At 42.6% G+C, this 11,202-nt stretch overlaps 1 protein-coding gene across 1 annotated transcript in view; it reads right to left on the bottom strand.

Annotated features, from left to right (window-relative positions):
• The window catches only part of LOC145405818 (uncharacterized), a 53,060-nt gene that overhangs the window by 40,879 nt on the left and 979 nt on the right, over positions 1–11,202 (bottom strand). The window lies entirely within an intron of this gene.

Genomic DNA, 11,202 nt, shown 5'->3' on the forward strand with positions numbered 1-11,202 from the left:
GGAGGAAGGTAGAAGTTGGGAACGGGAGGAGGGACTGGGAGAAGGAAGGGAGGAGGAGAAAGAGAGGAGAAAGAGAGGAGAGAGGAGGAAGAGAAGGCCGGGAAGAGAAGGAAGGAGGCATATGAAAATGGAAAGAGGAAGAGGGGGGGAGGTAAGAAGGAGAAGGGAATGGAAAAGAGAAAAATATGGAGGAAGAGAGGAGGGAACACGAGGAAGATGGGCCTGGGAAGATGGAGGAAGAGAGAAGAAAGGAGAAAGAAAGGAGGAGGACGAGGAGAATGGAAGAGGAAAAGGAAGATGAAGAGGAAAAGGAAGAGGGAGGAAGGAAGAAGAAAATATGAAAATGTAAAAGTGGAGAGAGAGAGAGAGAGAGAGAAGCAACGCTGTGGGGATGGACGCAGGTTCGATCCCGTTAAGTTATCCCCTAAAGAGCCTGTGTGTGTGTGTGTGTGTGTGTGTGTGTGTGTGTGTGTGTGTGTGTGTGTGTGTGTGTGTGTGTGTGTGTGTGTGTGTGTGTGTGATTATAGGATTGTTGGTTCCGTTTGATGCAGACCACTTACTTCCGGTGCTTTTGAGAGAGAGAGAGAGAGAGAGAGAGAGAGAACGTATGGACAAGTATCGGTACCCTAACAGTAACAAAAAATATTACACACACATACAAAAAAAAAAAAACAGCCAATAACAACAATACATAAAGACGATCTATTTTTCAATCTATCTAGCCTATAGCCAGACGCCTCAACCTAGTAAGGGGTGGCCACAAACAAATAAGGGGTGGATATAGAATAAAGAAAATCTTATAACCAATACTAATTCAAAAAAAATTTCTTTTCAGGTTACACTATGATAGTCTCTATTCTCCTTTCACACTTTCCTGTAAAATGTCCAAGCCAGTTTTTCTATACGGCGTGGTGTTCTTTCTGACTTTTTCCTGCCGGCTTCCGCTGGAGGGTTTGGAGGGCGGGGGAGAGCCTTCTTCTTTGCTATCCTTATCTCATTCTAGTAGTTCAGTTACTCTTCTAGGAGCTGCCTAGCATGGGCCAACCGGCCTACTGCAGTTATCCTCTCTTCTTATGTTCTTAAATCGCCTCCATGTCGCCCTGTCCCCTGGAATTACTCTACATTCTCCCTGGCTTACACCGCCCTCTCTCATATACCTCACCATCCCCACATCTCATCCTTGATCTCCCCTCCGTCTCCCCCCCACCTTCACCTCACTCACATACACTCTCCTTGTTAGTCTCTCACTCCATCCTCTCCACATAGCGTAAAATATAACAGTTCCACCTCGTGACAAAAAGGCAACACAAACACAAATTCACACACACACACACACACACACACACACACAAACTAATAAGGACAACAAAATAGACAAAATAAATAAGTCTCACCCGATGCCATGGGAAACAAAAAACGAGGACATGTAAACAGACGCGAAAATGGCGCCACGTAACCACTTCACTCCGATGACGTATATTAACTGATTCTTGCTACTTCCAGGCGATTATCATTATACTGAAGGTTATTTGAGCTGGAAGGGATAAATTCAGACTTTAATAATCCCTTTACTGCAAGAGGCGCTGCTTGAGGAAACGCCTTCACGTGGTGGCACCGATATAACTTGGTGATTCAGCTGCCTGGTTGTACAGATGTCCCTCAACTCCTACCCTATCCCTCAAAAGGAGAATATTGGACTTTTAGCTTGCAGTCCATCGGGTTAATATTTACATTTGTCTGAGGCCACATACAAGGACTCCCCAAAACTAAATAATATCGTCAAGCAAGCAAGAGAGAGAGAGAGAGAGAGAGAGAGAGAGAGAGAGAGAGAGAGAGAGAGAGAGAGAGAGAGAGAGAATCTAGGGAGTGAAGGGTTTAATTACACGGGTATTACTGATCGCTCGCCACACACGTCAGCAGGGTCTTGTGTCAGGTTCATCCATCACTGCCAAGGTACCCAACAGAACCTGCTTACCCACAGCCTCGTACATCATCTCACACACAAAAAGATCAAAGGAAAAAGCATGCGGTAGCCTAAGGAATAAACATCTCGTCGTCTTGAATTAGGTAACTGCTTTACCTCCTACCGTGACTCCCTCGGCTACCCTTTTATTATTTCCTCTCGCTACCTGGTCGCCTTCATGTGGTGCCACAAATATAACCAGACGGCTCCGCTGCCCACTCACACAACGATCCTCAACTCCCTACCTATTCCCCGAAAGGAGGATGGTGGATTGTTGGGACCCGCTTCAGATAACCCTGGCACCAAGACAATACCATTCCGTTCACAGCTTCTCCGCGAAAAATACTTCTGGCTCAGTTACAAGACGATGATGATGATAAATAACACTGAAAAGAGGATTATGTGGTGTAATGTGCAACTAACAACGACGATGCGCTACGAACCTCCTGATCCTGTATCTTTTATCCAGCGCTCGCAAACCCAAAACAATCGCCGCCATCGTGGAAAACTGAAACACACACACACACACACACACACACACACACAGAAGGGGGGTGCAGGCGCTGACTCGACGCTGGCAGGTGCTGACAACGCCAACAACAGCCTGGGTTATCAAACACTTCGACAGAACATAGTGGGAGCTCACCACCTAGCCAGGGCAGATCGTCGTACTAATAATGGTTCCTACACTCCTTTTACTCTAACTTGGCCTAAAACTGTCACTGATAAAAGATCCTACCCTTTTTTTCTTTAATCTAACTTGGCCTTAAATTGCCATCTCTATTTCGAATGCTGAGGTATCGCATGTGACACTTAATATACTGCTAGTCATGAAGAAGTGCTATGGAAAAGGATGGAGACCCGTAGCATTTATTTTGCCACTGAGCTTTGTGAAGCTCGATCCAAAACGATGAAAATCTGGATCAAATTAAGGTGAAAGAACTACCATATAGCCTAACCAATTTTTAAGATAAACAAATCTCAACAAAGTATTATAAACATATATCTATATACCCGTATATATTCATTTATTTTACTTTTAATATTTTGCCATTTTAATGTATAATTTGGTTGTTAGGTGCCTGGCAGCTGTGTGAGGACAAGAGTATAGGCCTAGGCAGGCAGTCTTAGAACCTCATTCTCGTCGGCTATGGAAGTTCCCTGACACCTCTTCCAAAGCGATTTATTCTGCACATTAAACCTATTACTATCATCTTTTGTGTTGCTTAAATCATTCTAATATCGCCATACTCTGCATAGATAAAGTGCATAATGATACTAATCAGCCAGATTCAAAAATAAACAGTTGAGGAAGAGGTGCTAGGGAGTCCTCTTACTAAACAAGAATACGGCTCCAAATATTGCCAACTTAGAATACAAATACGGTCCCAGGATTCATAAACAAACTTAAGATCAAATCCCTGTGGTAACTGTAAGTGGCTTTGGCAGGAGATACGTGATAAGGGAAGTGTATAGTCCCCCCCCCCACCTCTCTCTCTCTCTCTCTCTCGCCAAATCACGGTTACAAGGAATACATCGTAAATCTGTCGCTCTTTGCCCAGGACAGGTCTTAAATTATGATCCTTGGGTCGTAATCTCATGGGGCTAACTTCTTCAATCCAGTGGAGTATTTTTATGCTGGGCTTAGGCTAGTCTACTACTACTACTTCTACTATCTCTCTCTCTCTGACGTGGTTTCATGAAATTTTATGAGCCCTAGTTGCGGGGCAGGAATGAGTCTCCTTGGTTACAGGTCAAATTCAGCCTATAATCTGACTGCACTTGGCCACCAACCTAGCTGAAAGGGACTGGGGTTTTGTCAGTTTGGCGTAAACGCACTATAGCACGCGATTTTATTCAACCTGAAAAAGGACGTCATAAAAGGGCTTAGCTAATGGACTCTGTATTTAACCCCTCCAATTCGAAAAAAAAAATAAATAAATAAATAAATAAATCGAAGTTGCATAAAATCGTCTGGCGTTAGCATATGAAAATTATGAACTCGGACTGAAGGTGGGTTAATAGTGTTCCTGGTGTGTGTGTGTGTGTGTGTGTGTGTGTGTGTGTGTGTGTGTGTGTGTGTGTGTGTCGGCAACAGGTTTGTGCATTAATATCGCCAAGGCCAATACAGAGAGAGAGAGAGAGAGAGAGAGAGAGAGAGAGAGAGAGAGAGAGATTTAACATAAACAGGTAGAAAAGTCAGCTAACATTTTCCTCCGTACCCAGATACCCCTGCCCTAAATACCTACACAAACCCTTGTACTCCGGCAGATAAATTATCGAACAAAGGTCTGATTATTTTCTAGGATTTTTATGTGACTTTCAGGGTTGGTTTTTCACGTTTTCTAAATTCTGTAACGCAGCGGTAGGGAAAATTATCGGAAAATTACCGTATCTTTGGAAAAATAATGGCGAGACTCTATATTTTCACACCATATATAGTTTGAAGGGAAAATAATAACAAAATCATATACCTCTTCATATTGTAGGCTACTTTCAAGGGAAAATTATCAAAGAAACTCTTAAACTTTCCTACCGTAGGCAACTTTGAGGGGAAATAATCACAAGACTATATTTTCAGACCATATTTTGAAAGGAAAATTATCAAAAACTCTTAAACTTTTGTACCGTACTTTGGAGGCAAAATTATCACATAAACTCTTAAACTTTTGTACCACATTTTTGAGGAAGAATTATAACGAACCTCTTGAAATTTCCCACCATACTTTGAAATGAAATTGCAAAATTCTACTTTCGCACCACACTCTTAAGGCAAAATCATCACAAACTCAAATTTCCGCACGGTACTTTGAAAGAAATATCGTAAAACGGCCAAATTTTCGTACAATACCATAAGGAAAACGTAAAGGAAAAAAAACAAGACCATGAATATTTTTGTACACGGGAGAGAAAGTCCTCGTATCTACCAAGCCTTACTGTTCGTGGGATTTTCATTTGACTCGCAAGGCTGGTTCTGGGTTGTACAGTATATAGAAATGTCCCTGAACGAAGGCATGCTATGATACTGTGCCAAACATGCCAAGGATATTACCCGGTTTCTGGACACAGATTAATGAGTCCGTTCCCTGAGGTACATCAATTTACTTTTTACTTCTTTATGTTACTCTTTTGTGGTATATCAATTGATGAAGTTACGGGTCTACATCATAAAGTCCATTGGGATCCTGTTTGCTCACCGTAATGAAACTGTGTGTGTGTGTGTGTGTGTGTGTGTGTGTGTGTGTGTGTGTGTGTGTGTGTGTGTGTGTGCGTGTGTGTCCGCGCGCGCGCTACCATTTAACTACCTTACGCAGTTTCAGGTGATCATTGGCCTAATTTCGTGTATATATATATATATATATATATATATATATATATATATATATATATATATATATATATATAAATTCTGTATCAAAATGGGTCCGTATCTCAACCGCAATGGAGCTTCACTTACCGATGACGTGATAAGGCAATAATGGTTACCCTTTTAAGTCACCCACATGGCCATTAATACCTGCAGCTCCTTAACAAGTGAGAATCGGGTCCGTAATGATAAAAGCCCAGGCATAATCTCTTAAAATTATTCCTTCAAGCCTTAGTACCCCCTCTACTATATATACCTTCGTTAACCCCTTCAGTGAGAGGCCTTTCTTAAGTCGAGTAAAATGTCTAGAAATAGCTACGGTAACAAAACTATGCCAGTAGTAGTAGTGGCAGAGTAGTAATAGTAGTAGTAGTAGTGGTGGTGGTGGTGGTAGTTAGTAGTAGTAGTAGTAACCCCAGGCTCATCTGAACATGAACCTGGTGAACTGCAGGCCAATACTGCTTATTAGCAGTGCACCATCCTCCTTTCTAGGGACAGAGAGGGCCTGTGGAACGACTGACTAACCAGGCAGTTCCATGATCACCCTGTTATATCGGTGTCATCACGTGAAGGCGTCAAACTCCGCTAAAATGCATCGACGAGAAGACCACTTAAATGCATCAATGAGAGGGCCGCTAAAATGTTTCCATGAGGCCACTAAAATGCGTCAACGAGAAGGCCACTAAAAAGCGTCAACGAGAAGCAGGAACTGGGCAAAAGAGAGAGCGTTAGAGGTGAGATAAGAGTGTGAGTGTTTATGCAGCCCCTATCACCTTACCACACCTCTCCTAGCCAAGCCTATCCTCTCGCATTTCTCACATGAATACTAAACACTAAAGTACAGTACCGCAGTTAGTTTTTCATCATAATACCAAAGCGCCATGTATCACCATTATCAACAACAAAATTACATAATCAACAAGCCTAATCATCATCATCATCAGGCATTCACAGTTTTCCTGTATCAAGCAACGGCTGTTTTTGATCACCATCCTCATCGTAGTGAAGTGAGTATAATGCGTGCTTATACCTCCATTTTACCTACACCTCTCCGTTTGTCTAGCATTTTGCACACCTAAACAAGAAGCGTTAACCAAGGTACCGGAATTCAGTTTTTAACCACCATCAACATACACCAATACAAAGAAGGGATGATTCCAGTTTCTCTCTCTCTCCAACATTTACTACTGGCTACGCTTCACTGTTTCTCATTCTCTGCTTGAAACTCGAGCGAGCTGTGGTACTGACAGAGACGGACAGACAGACAGATAAACAGACAGACACTACTAAGGGCACAAAAGATTAGGGAGGAAAACAACAGAAAAAAGACAACGGAAAAGAAGATAAGGAAAGGTGTGTGTGTGTGTGTGTGTGTGTGTGTGTGTGTGTGTGTGTGTGTGCGCGCGTGTGTGTGTGCGCGTGTGTGCGTGTGTGTGTGTGTGTGTGTGTGTGTGTGTGTGTGAGAGAGAGAGAGAGAGAGAGAGAGAGAGAGAGAGAGAGAGAGAGAGACGAGAAGGTAAATAAATGGGGAACAGGAAGTGCATAAGAAAATGGTGGAATGTCGGAGTGTATTAATATCTAATGTAAAAAGCACTGCGTCATGGTTAGATGGAAGGAGGTTAGAAAGCGTAGAGGAAGGAGGGGAAGAGGAAGCATGGGAAGGAAGGTAGGGAAGGGGAAGAACGAGAAGGAAGGAGGGGAAAAAGGTAAGGAGGTGAAGGGATGGGAAGAGAAGGGGGGAAAAGGGTAAGGATGGGATACATGGTGGGGAAGGAAAAGACAAGAAGGGAGGCAGGGAAGGGGAAGGATGGGAAGGAAGGTGGGGGAGGGGAAGGAAGGTGGGGGAGGGGAAGGAAGGTGGGGGAGGGGAAGGACGGGAAGGGAGTTGAGAAGGGAGGAGGAGAAGGGAAAGGGGAAAGATGGAAAGGATGGTGGGGAAGGGGAAGGGGAAGGACGGGAGGGAGAAGGATGAGAAGGGTGGGGAAAAGGGGGAAGGATGAAAGGAAGGTGGGGAAGGGGAAATACATGAAGGGAGGAGGGGAAGGGGAAGGAAGGTTCCAAGGGAGGAAGAAAGGGAAAGAAGAGATGGAAGGGGAGATATGGATGACAAAAAGAGGAAGAGAAGAGAGGAAGAAAGAAGATTTGGGGGATGAGAGGAAGAGGAAGTGAGAGGAACAACATGAGGCAGAGTAAGAGGAAAGAAAGACAGGGAGAAAGAGAGGAGGAAATGAAGAGAAAATAAACTGTAAGGATAAGTAACCACCTACAAACAAACAAACAAAAAAAAGGAAGTCAGTAAAACACTAAACAAGCAGAACTAAAGGAAATGACGGGAAGGTTAGAAAGCGTAGAGGAAGGATGGGGGAAGGAAGAAGGAAGGACGGGGAGGGAAGAAGGAGCGGAAGGAGCGAAGAGACAGGGAGAGGGACGACGAGGACGGTAGGAAGGGAAGGGAAGGGAAGGGAAGGTGGGAAACAAGGTGGATGGATATTGTACCGACTGTTGTCCTTACAGTGAATTAAGAGTTATTGGTATGATGATGATAACTTTAATAACATGATGATGATAATTGTGGTGGAGCTGGTGGTCGTGATGATGATGGTGATGATGATGATGATGATAACTTCAATAACATGATGATGATGACCATGATAACTTTAATAACATCATGATGATGAACTTTAGTAACATCAGACGGCTTTGTTCAGCTTAAAGAAATCCTACTGCAATCAGACGGTTGTAAAGGTTTAACAGAAAACTTAACGATTCAAACAACTCCAAGTACCAATACCTACTCATCAGCGAGTGAGTATCCCAGAGTGTTAGTTATACTGCCAAGAAGGTAGCTACAGGCTAATATCTTCATCACGAACTCTTCCAGTTAATCAGTACGGAAAAGATAAAGCTTTACTGTAGCTATCAGAGTAATAATTTGAGGTGAAGTTAAAAGCAGCAACGTACAATAAGAATCACGCATAGCAGGAGACAGACATACGCATAAATTCTACACGGCACATTCGGTTCTAAATAATTTCATGCAAGTTATAAGGATATTAAATTTTCACTGCCACAGGAAAATGTAACGCGATTAATACAGGCTATCAAGACCGTACATACACTACTATTATGAAAAATAAAAAGGGCGTCATCTCGCAGCCTTGACTCCCTAGCATCTCCTTATAAATTTATTCTGTTCGGTACATGGCACTGTAAAGAGGGAGTAATTATTAACGCAAACTACCTCGGTATTAAAAGCACGGTACATAAACAACAGACAGGTATGATGATAACTAGTGGTAGGAGTCAACTAGGAGGACAATACGAAGGTTGGCTACAGTATACTATTTGCACCTAACCTGGCTCCCTTTCGTTCTTTGGTAGCTTATATCAAGATGTTCAATGACGGAAAATGACAATATGACGGCTCTACATCCTTTCCATAGCACTTCTTCGTGACTTGAAACATATTCTTGTATTTTGTTCCAGCTGAGAAGGATTGAAGACGGAGATGGCAATTTGAGAGAGAGAGAGAGAGAGAGAGAGAGAGAGAGAGAGAGAGAGAGAGAGAGAGAGAGAGAATCTGCAAGGTTCATTTACAGAAAGAACACGGTTTTGCTTTAGGGGCATCACATGAAAAGCTTCTTGAATGTTTTATATACCATTGGACCCCAGTGTCCACAGTACTGGACAGAACTGGGAATTTTCAAATCTTAATAAAGCAGGGAACCCCCGGGTAGGGGCCTATGAGCTTCGCGACTATGAGCCGATAGGCGGAGGGCGGTACGCTTAGTACGGTACCCTCCCAGTGCAATGCCTCCCCCAGTAACTCTGGGATCAAATGGGATATATACATTTATATATATACCCGTATATATAAATTCTTTTGATGCGCCTTCACATGGTGGCACCCACAAAAAAAACAGGCAGCTTCACGGCCTTAATACAAACGTTCCTAATTTCCTAACCACCAAAGGATTGTGACCTGCAGGAAAGGGGCAACTTCAGCCTAAACTCCAGCAGATTCACGTTCCGATGAATCTAGATGCCACCATAACTAGCTTTTTGCCATTCTCTCTCTCTCTCTCTCTAAATGTTAAAAAAAGGGGGGGGGGTTGAGTCTGGAGGGCGACACTATTGTTAAAACCGTGTTGGATATTACTACCAATTAACTTAGTGAATTATGTCATTGAGATAAGAAAATGCATGCAAACTAAAAGATACCGCAAGAACAGCAGAAAATAAACAAAACAGGCAATTGTCGTCGTCTCCAATGAGTTAAACACCCTTAGTTGAAAAATACCGTAATAAAATAAATATAATAATACCTGTAATAATAACAAATCAACATTACTACAAGTCAACAGGTACAATTCTTAACCTCTTCACTTTTATGACGTATTTAATTAGACTTGCTATCCCCAGACAAGTGTTTACAATTTGGTACAGACGTATGACAAGGAAAAGATGAAGGAAGATAAAGGAAGGCTGTGGCTAACCCCTCCAATAAGTTTTTTCCCCTTTCAAAGCTGAATAAAATCGTTTAGTGGCAGCAAGAGTAGACCACGAAACATCATCGAGGTGAAGTGGTAATGGGAAATATCAAAATAAACGACTGAGATCATAAAAGTAGATCAGGGTCGGTGGAGATAGTCTAATCACAGGGTATTGGTTAAAGATAATCTAAACTGATAATGGTGCCTATGAGTTACAAATAATTATGAACTAGGCCTGTACTCCTTTCACCTTAACCTGGTCCAGATTTCCGTCCCTTTGCAGCTTATACCACGCGCTTACAATGTCAAAAAGACAATGGTACTGTTCTACATCTTTTCAAAATGATCCATACTTCTTTCAATCATAACTTAATCAACTGTTGGCAATTTTCGGGACAGTGAATAGTACTGGGTTATAACAAAAGATGAATAACAAACTAAAAGATATCGGACATGAACTGAAGAGAGAGAGAGAGAGAGAGAGAGAGAGAGAGAGAGAGAGAGAGAGAGCAAAATAAATACGTGGTTCAGCAAGGGATGAAACAAGTGTACGGATTAGAACCAATGAACTAAGAAGAGATACTAAGAAATCAGCTAAAGATGAACTAAGAGGAGATAATAAGAACTAAGAGGAGATAATAAGAACTAAGAGGAGATAACAAGACCTAAGGTGGAGATTAGAGTGTAGAGGGAGAGAGACGTTGTGGTGGTGGAACATTCTAGTCATGTGCCACTCCGTCCCGAGAACTAAATATACACACACACACACATACACTCACACATACGTTGCACTCACACACACACACACGGAAGTAGAAGCATCCCTACATAATCTTTACTTTCTACATTCACACAACCCCATAGTTTACCTTCACCAAAATCCCCATCAGTCTTAACCGTAATGCGTTCGTTCTTTCCTGACAAAAATCCCTAACTCCTATCAGCTCAGTTGGTGGTCAATGTTCTCAGATTGGAGGATTCGCTTGACTATACTCTCTTCGCTTTACCTTGGCCTAAAATTGCCATCCCTCCATCTTGAACGCCGTTACAACAACATATTAATACTAGAAACTATGCTAATCACGAAAAAGTGCTGTGGATGGATCACGACCTAGTATTCAAATTATGGAAGGAGCCTATCCCTGTTCCGTCATATGAAATAATTATCAATTTTCCTGCCCGCCATTCTAAGCCGCCCTCCTTCAAGTACTCCCACTTAAACTCCATCTTTCCACCTCGTTCTGGTGCTGAAGAGGTTCGCCTTCAAGTGGTGGCACTGATATGATCGGCCGGTGGAGCTGCTCGTTTATGAAGGTCATTTATTTCCCTCTCATTTCCCTGACAGTGGATGGATGGTGGAGGGCAGTTTCAGGCCGCAG

Source organism: Coenobita brevimanus, chromosome 8, assembly GCF_032717465.1.
Source record: "Coenobita brevimanus isolate Jiangsu-jjx chromosome 8, ASM3271746v2, whole genome shotgun sequence".
Classification (NCBI taxonomy): Eukaryota; Metazoa; Arthropoda; class Malacostraca; order Decapoda; family Coenobitidae; genus Coenobita; species Coenobita brevimanus.